Raw genomic sequence first — 8,739 nt, 5'->3', positions numbered from 1 at the left:
ATGTGATATGCGCTTGCTTGCCCCCACCGCCTCCCCAGCACCACCAGTAGGCTCTGCTATTCTGTCCCCCATGGGGGTGTTTATATATATATTGTATATTTATTGTATCTCCCTGCTCCTAATGGTTATTGATGTTCTTCTGTGCTGCGCGGAGCAGGGAGAAGCAGAGCCGACGCCATACTAAATGTGACATATACACTTGTATTACTCATTCACCAAGATTGCCTTCTTTCACCTTAGAAATATTGCGCGAATTAGAGCCTATCTAACATTGGACGATGCAAAAACGCTGATCCACGCTTTTGTTTTCTCTCGGCTTGATTACTGCAACGCACTTCTCTCTGGTCTGCCAAAGAAAACAACTGACAGTTTGCAACTTGTTCAAAATGCGGCAGCCAGAGTTTTAACTAAAGCTAAGATGAGAGAACATATTACTCCAGTCTTAGCGTCGCTACACTGGCTCCCGGTTGTTTTTAGGATTGATTTTAAAATTATTTTACTTGTTTATAAAGCTCTAAATGGTCTGGCACCTTCGTACCTCTATGACTGCCTGCATAGATACGTTCCAAACCGCCCACTCAGGTCTTCTAGTGCTGACCTACTCGATGTGCCTAAAATGAAATATAAAAAATATGGTGAAGCAGCTTTCTGCTTCTACGGACCGACAGTTTGGAATAAACTCCCACTACACCTAAGACAGGCAGCCTCTGTGGATAGCTTTAAAGCACAGCTCAAGACCTATTTCTTTACTCTTGCTTTTAGCTGAATTATTTTTTTTATCTCTTTGATGCTATTGACGTCCACACTGTTCTGAAATTGTTCTTCAATGTTTTATGTTTTTATTGTTCTGCTTTATTGTATTCATGTGTATTTTATTTTTTCTGTTAAGTAACTGTGCTTCATTTTCTGCTCTGTAAAGCACTTTGAGCTGCATTTCATGTCATGAAAGGTGCTATACAAATAAAGCTTTATTATTATTATTATTATTATTTATAATAAACATTGTTTCAATCTTATCGTGAGTTATCTGACTGAACCAACCGGAAGGCATATTGTCTACAGGGTGACATGTTCTGTGAAAAATGGGATCCCCAGAAGCAGACTTCAACATAAGTAGGAAAGTACCAAATGTAGCACACTGGCCCTTTAAGGGCAGAGTGCATAAGGGATGGCCAGGGTTCGAGGCCTTTTGTTTGGCCAGAAGCCTGAGCCACAGTGTTTGGTGATGACCTGGAGGCATGAGTAGAGCAGCCCCTGGTAAGAAACCTTGCAGTTAATGTTGAGGCTTTGAATGAACTCATTATAAGGGGATGTATTTTAATTAAATATACTTTATATATTCTATTTACAGAATCGGCAGGTTGATGTTTTGTAAGGGGGAGCTGAACATTGCCTGAGTCAAAAAAGGGTAAGGGAATGGTTTTAAGAGGGTATTTGATATGGGGACAACAATGTTGGTCAACTATTGGCCTAATTATTCTCTGTACTTCACAGAGCCTCCAGGTCCTGGTTTAACCATATCCACTGTGCTTATCCAGTGAGAGCTGTACATATTGACGGGTATGTTTTGGAATGTATATTTCATATCATGTATATTTTGTATAATGTAATGAATTTCTCTATTGATGGGTAACCAGATGTATATGTTCTATTGTAGGAGGACACCAACCTTTCACTGTATTTCCCACGTGCCATATTGTTAGATGTTAGGGTTTCATAATGAGATTATCTGTCAGGCTATGTGCCATATAGTAGTGTTGAGGATAAAGTGCATACTGGGCCATTCTTTGCTATGATTTGATGTGTTTGCTGTGTTTACTCTAATTACTTTAAATACTCTTAATACTTTTTTGTTTTTGGGTTTATCATATTTATATGATTTAATTTGATTTATTCGTTTGCTGTGTCTATTTAGTTTAGAGGCACCAGTAGGCCTCTCATCACATTTAAGCAATCATATGCCCTTGGGCTTAGTCCCATTTTAAGGTATAATGAATATTGCAGATTAACCCCTCTTCCCCTCTGTATTTTAACATAACTGGTTTAATAAAACTTGACATGTGATACATCAGCCTCTGGTTCTGTTCATTCTGGACCTGTACCTATAAAATTGGGGAACCTTACCTTGTTCAGTTACATTGAACAATGCAGACTGTCTATATTTAGACGACTATTAGACGTCTATTAGTCGTCTAGTCTAAGTTTAGACGACAAAAAAAACTTTCAAATCTATACCACTATTAGACCACTTTTAGACGGCGTGCTTAGTGGGAAGGTTCAATGTAACTGAACCTTGGTTAATGCTATGGTTAATGTGTTTATATGATCCATCACTCCTATTTGTGAGGGTGGCGTTGTATAGAAGACCAACTAAGGTCATGGGTTGTTGTGGCCGCCGCCTAGTTGTTACATGATGGATAGTAAGCAGGTTGTTGTGATATTTCGTAACTTGAACAATGTGCGCTTCAATTGTTTTCTGCCCAAATATACTTCCTAACTTCTAACCCTACAATCCCTCCCGCTCACTCAGATTCACCTTCCCTAAAACATCGGGCACAACGTGCCACGCGTCCCAGACTCCCTTCTCCCTTCTGGGCCCCTTCTCTCTTCAGACTCCACCATAGCCCCTAGTACTTGCCCCAGCACTTCACCTAGCCTTGACGACCTTGCATTTATTCATGTTAAATGGTCCTATGTTCCTCAGGTGCCCTCCTCTCTATGCCTCAGAGTTGAGGTAAATGTTAGGGCCAAACATTTACCTCAACTATCCTGATGTATGGACTAATGTGGCCCTAACTTCATTTAGGCCCTTATTAACAGTGTCTAGTGAAGATCCAATAGGCCCCTCTCCTGAGGAGTAGTGTGTTAATGTTACCTCCTCTGGTGGAAGTTTGACCTGTTCAATGACAGTATACTGTATTTTAATGAATAAACACATTGGCTTCTGCAAAATGAAGAGCCACTGGGTTCCTAAATTCTTGGGTTCTGATTTCACTCTGTGCTCTGAGATTCAACAACTGAACACCCTTGATTTTAAACATTTACTAGTAACATGGTGATTAAAAGATCTGCATTTGTATGGTAGGCCTATATGAAACTAAACTACATTTTCCACATTCATAGTTACCTTCTGGGATTTCTGAGGGGGTTGGTTGTTGCAGGTGTGATCTGACCAGTACATTTCTGAAGCCTTCGATATGAGACCATTCATGTAACCTGTCATTCTACCTGTGCTGTTTCCTAATGGGTCAACGTTCCCCCTTTTTGCCTGTATTTTCAGATTGATAGCCGCCACCTGCTTTTGACTGTATTAGGCTAGTCAATCTAATGTTTGACCCAAAAGAAATTGCAATAGTAATGGTTCAAGGTTTTTTATGATCCTTAGGGTCATCCAAAGAACATATTAAAAGTTGTGAATTATATATTTAGTGGATCAAGGTAAATTCAAGGGGTTCAAGTTTGGGCCCATTCACTATACAGGAAAAAAAGACCCCCCAAAAATTCTTCTTTAAGTAGCATGTGAGGGGTCTAACTAGGGGTTTTTCATGATTCTGAATCCATTGCAAGCATTTCTTTTGCACAAAAAACATTTGTCGGGTTAAAAACGGACACCACAACACAGAGCTGACCCCAGAAAAAGTGATGACTCATCACTAATCCATAGTTTTGTGTTGTCCGTTTTTAGCCAGAGGAATGTTTTTCGTGCATAACAAATGCTTGCAATGGATTCAGAATCATGAAAAACCCCTAGTTAGACCCCTCACATGCTACTTAAAGAAGATATTTTGGGGGTCTTTTTTTTCCTGCATAGTAAGTGAATGGACCCAAACTTGAACCCCCTGAATGTACCTTGATCCACTAAATATATAATTCACAACTTTTAATATGTTATTTGGATGACCCTAAGGATCATAAAAAACCTTGAACCATTACTATTGCAATTTCTTTTGGGTCAGGCCCTTTTTTAGCTTAGATTGACTGGCCTATCACATCCAATCATTAGCCCCTCTCGGGACCCTGTTTACCTGTGAAACAAAACCAAAATAGACTGCAGCTCTGAACTCGCTCTTAAAAGGATCCCTGGCTAATATGACAAATATGCCTTAATACATTATAATTGTCCTCTATAACTACAATGTAAAATTAAGAACACCTGAAATATTCTATCCATCCATCCTTCCATCTTCAATCGCTTATCCGGAATCGGGTCGCGGGGGTAACAGTTCCACATGAGCCCTCCATATTTCCTTATCCCGAGCAACTTCCTCCACTCCCTCAGGGAGTATACCGAGGCGTTCCCAAGCCAGTTTGGAGATATAATCCCTCCATCTGGTCTTTGGTCTGCCACGGGGTCTCCTCCCAGTGGGACGTGCATCGAGGACCTTCCTTGGAAGGCGCTCGGGGGGCATCCGTACTAGATGCCCGAACCACCTAAGCTCACTCCTTTCCAAGTGTAGGAGCAGCGGTTCTACTCCAAGTCTCTCTCGGGTGACTGAACTTCTCACCCTATCTCTAAGGGAGATACCAGCCACCCTTCTGAGGAAACCCATTTCGTCCGCTTGACCCACACTTCATGACCATAGGTGAGAGTAGGAACAAAGATTGCTCGGTAGACAGAGAGCTTTGCCTTCCGGCTCAACTTAACTTTTTTTCTTCACCACAGTGCGATTTAGCTCCTGCTGCTCCGATTCTCTGGCTGATCTCCTTCTCCGTCTTCCCCTTTCTCTCATTCGTGAACAAGACCCCGAGATACTTGAACTCCTTCACCTGGAGTAAAGCCTCATTCCCTACTTGGACTGCACAATCCATCGGTTTCCTGCTGAGAACCATGGCCTCAGATTTAGAGATGCTGATCCTCATTCCGGCCGCTGTACACTCGGCTGCGAACCGATCCAGTGAGAGCTGAAGGTCTCGGACCGATGGTGCCATCAGGACCACATCATCCGCAAAAAGCAGTGAAGCAACCCTTAGCTCACCGAGCCTTATACTTCCTCCACCACCACTTCGCCTTGAGACCATACACAGTGTTATTCATTCATTCATTAGTGTATTTCTCTGTATATGTATTCATGTATCTATATATTTATTATCAGTGTCATTAGACCAGATGCAGACATCTGACACACAGAAACAACTTAGGAATATGGAGGATGAGTGGTGGCTCAAAAAAGCCCAAGAAATCCAGAGGCACACAGATAACAACAAACCTTCAATCAATTGATTGATTGAAGACTTTATTAGAAGTTTGCATAGAAAAAGGCAGAGTTTCATGACGGTACAGTTCACTGGTACAAGGTCAACTAAAAGGAGATCCTAGAAAAGGAAACCATTGAAGTATCTCATATATAATTGAATGACAGACGGATAGAACACAGTACTATGTAGTAGATATTGTAAAAAAAGTAATTCAAAATAAAATAAATATTGCAAAAATATATATACAGTAGGTAAATACAAAGAAGGGTCAGGAGAGGCTGGGCTAGGTTTGTTATTGCCAGTTGCGAATGGCTGCCGCCTGTAAGTGGTTTTTCAGGGCAATTTTAAAGGATGCTAGTGAACCATACTCCTTTAAGGCCTTCGGTAGGGCGTTACACATTTTGGTTGTATAGCAGAAGAACGAGTTTGACCCTTTGTTTGAGTTGACTTTTGGTTGAACGTGATCTGTGGTGCTGGCAGGTACATGGGTATCTTAGTGGTGTAGTGTATCTTGTACACCAGGCCCATTGCAAGTTGCTGTACTCTGTCATCTACTCTGAGCCACCCCACTCTTAACTGGTGAGTAGCGGTGAGGTGAGTCTGATAAGGAAGGTTAAGCAGGACCCTAATTAGTTTGTTTGGGCTGTTTGGAGCTTAGTTTTCAGGGCTTGTGGGGCGTCCCGATACCATACGTGGACTCCGTAGTCAAAGAGGGGCTGGATTATTGCACCAGCTATGGTCTTGCACCAGCTATGATGCTGTAAAATCCTTGCATGGTCCACAAAGGCAAAACATTGTGCCAGTAAGATCTGTAAACGGTTCTGTGCTACTCAAGGACAAACAGCAGATACATGGAGTCCCAGTAATATTCAATCTTTTTCTGATGGCAGCCACTCTCCTCTTCCATAAATCCATCCAGGAAGATGGCGATGTGCAAATCCAGTTCCGCCTTGATGGGAGCTTGTTAAATATCGGACGCCTACAGGCCAAGATTAAGACCCTCGTCACCAACATCTACGAGCTACAATATGCAGATGATTGTGCTCTCCTGGCCCACAGTCCAGCTGCCATGCAGCATGCTCTGGATATCATGTCCTCTGTTTACCACTCACTTGGTCTTGTGATCAACATCCACAAAACAGAGGTCATGGCACAAGAGAGATCTCCACCCCCGTTTTAACATCAGCGGCACACCTCTCAAGGTCGTCCAGCAGTTCAGCTACCTCGGCAGCATACTGACACCCATACTGACATCCAGGCCAGAATCAATCAAGCCTCTTATGCTTTTGGCAGGCTGCGCTCGTGTGTTTGAAAACAACCACCTAAGGACATCAACGAAAGTTGCAGTCTACAGGGCAGTGTGCATGTCAACACTGCTATATGGGTCAGAAGTAGAGGTGGAAAACACTTTAGTAAAAGTACTCGAGTATTTACTCAAGAGTAGTTTTTTTTTTTTGAGGTTCTGTACTTTTAAATGCTCTACTTTTACTCTTACTTTTGAGTAATTTAAAAAGTAAATACTTGTACTCGTTACTTTTCATTTGGACAATGAGTAAGAGTAGTTTAAATTCAGTAAATAAGTAAAGTAAATTAAAAAAAATGTCAGGCTTTTTAGTACCTCTGGTCAAAAATAGGCCAAATTGTCAAATAATAGAGGCCAAAATTCGCCAGCAAAGATGACCACTCACAAGCACATCACACCACAAGGAAGCTACGTCATCTTCGACAACGATGGACTGCCAGTAGGGATGGGTATTTTTATATGAGTCCGGTTCCGGTATGAGTCCGGTTCCGGTTCCGGTTCTGCTTATCGGTTCCGGTTCCAATCGGTTCCTATTTCGGTTCCAAAATTGTGTTTTTTACACAAAAACATATTTTTTTAATTTAATTTTAATGTTTAATTTACAGTTTTAATGAATCATTTAAAACATAATTATGTTTAATTTACAGTTTTAATGAATTATGCGAATGAAATCATATTTCAATGTCTTCAGCGATACTCTTATTCTGAAGAGATTAAGAAGTCGACCACTGTCTGGAAGTATTATTGCATTACGAAATCCACCACCGTCTGGAAGTCTTATTGCGGCTAGCGCAACATATCTTATTCTGAAGAGATCGGCCACCGGAAGTGTTAGATTTGCCAGCTTAGATTTGACAAAAGAACACAGCTCGGCGAGCAAGCGAGAGAGACACACGGGGGTCCGCAAGCACTGTTGCCGTACAGTCTTTCAGATGAATGCCATGCTGTCATAAATGTTTCGTCTCCATCTCACGTCTCTGTGGCTGTGCAGGGCTGAGCTGTACTGGTGGCTTGGCTGCTAATGTTGCTAGCATCGCTGCCAGTCAGTGTTGTTGTTGACTTGTGGCAACACAGTTGTCCCCCGATTGTGTGTGCGCTTGTGTGTCTGTGTGTGTTTGGAGGAATACACGTTGTCACCTAAATCACGTTAGTTTAGCCTCGGGAACCGGGGACAGGTCCTGACAGATAGTAAAATACGTCTTTGAAGATATATATGTAAAGTAATTAAGCCTTTTTTTGAACGGATAGCACGTCTTTTTTTACTGGTGCGTCTAGGAACCGATAAGCAGTACCTAAAGTAAATATTATTTTTGGTTACCCAGGAACCGCCATGGCGGTGAGTGTAATGTCTGGAACCAGACCAGGCACCACTCATCACATGGCCAACACCATCCCCGCAGGAAAGCATAGTGGTCGCAGCATCATGCTACGGGAATATTCTTCAGCAGGAGGAACTGTGGGACTCGTCAGTTACAGTCTGCACGGGACCGTACCTATGTTCCCCAGGTTCTATGTTCCCCAATTACCATTGAAACCTAACCTTAACCCTAACCTCAGTAAAACTAATGCTGGTGAATGCTTACCTGGTGAAATGCTAACCTGTGGGTAACATGGAACCTGGGGAACATGGGAAGTCTGGGCTTAGCCAGTTATTTGACATCTCGGGGGTCTCAAGACTAGGGGAGGGGGGACGGTGAGTTAAGATTCTGTCTCTATTGGGACGTTACTCAAACGGAGAGCCCAACGGCAGTGCCCCTTGTGGCTAAAGTCTATTTCAGACGGCGCGCCTTTGTCATTTTAACTGTTTTTTGCCAACTGCTTCCTATCTTAATATTTGGGGCTGTAGCCTGCAATCGATCAGTGTTCCACCTTGCTGTTCTCACTAAGTAGGCAGAGTGTTTTCCAGGAACCTTCTGGCCCGCTGCGGCCCAGCAGCGGCCTACCGTTATACCATGTCTTTATAGTTGTAGAGAGGACTTTAACATCCACTTGAGTTTGAATGATTTAACTGTATCCTTATAGTTAAAGTGTTTGGTGAATTATGACCTGAAACCACAATAAAGAAGAACATGAGAAGATGCAGAATTAATCATTTACTGCACAACCACTATAAAAGCATGCAAGCACAATATAGAAAACACTACTTTTATCCTCTGCCAGACAGCAATATAGTGGCTAAAAGATTATCTCCTTGCCAACCTCAGGTCATTGACTTCAATAAAAGTCATGCTTCACTGCTG

This window comes from Nannobrachium achirus (genome assembly GCF_963921795.1).
Source record: "Nannobrachium achirus genome assembly, chromosome: 4".
Classification (NCBI taxonomy): domain Eukaryota; kingdom Metazoa; phylum Chordata; class Actinopteri; order Myctophiformes; family Myctophidae; genus Nannobrachium; species Nannobrachium achirus.
Note: the sequence above shows the minus strand (reverse complement) of the source record.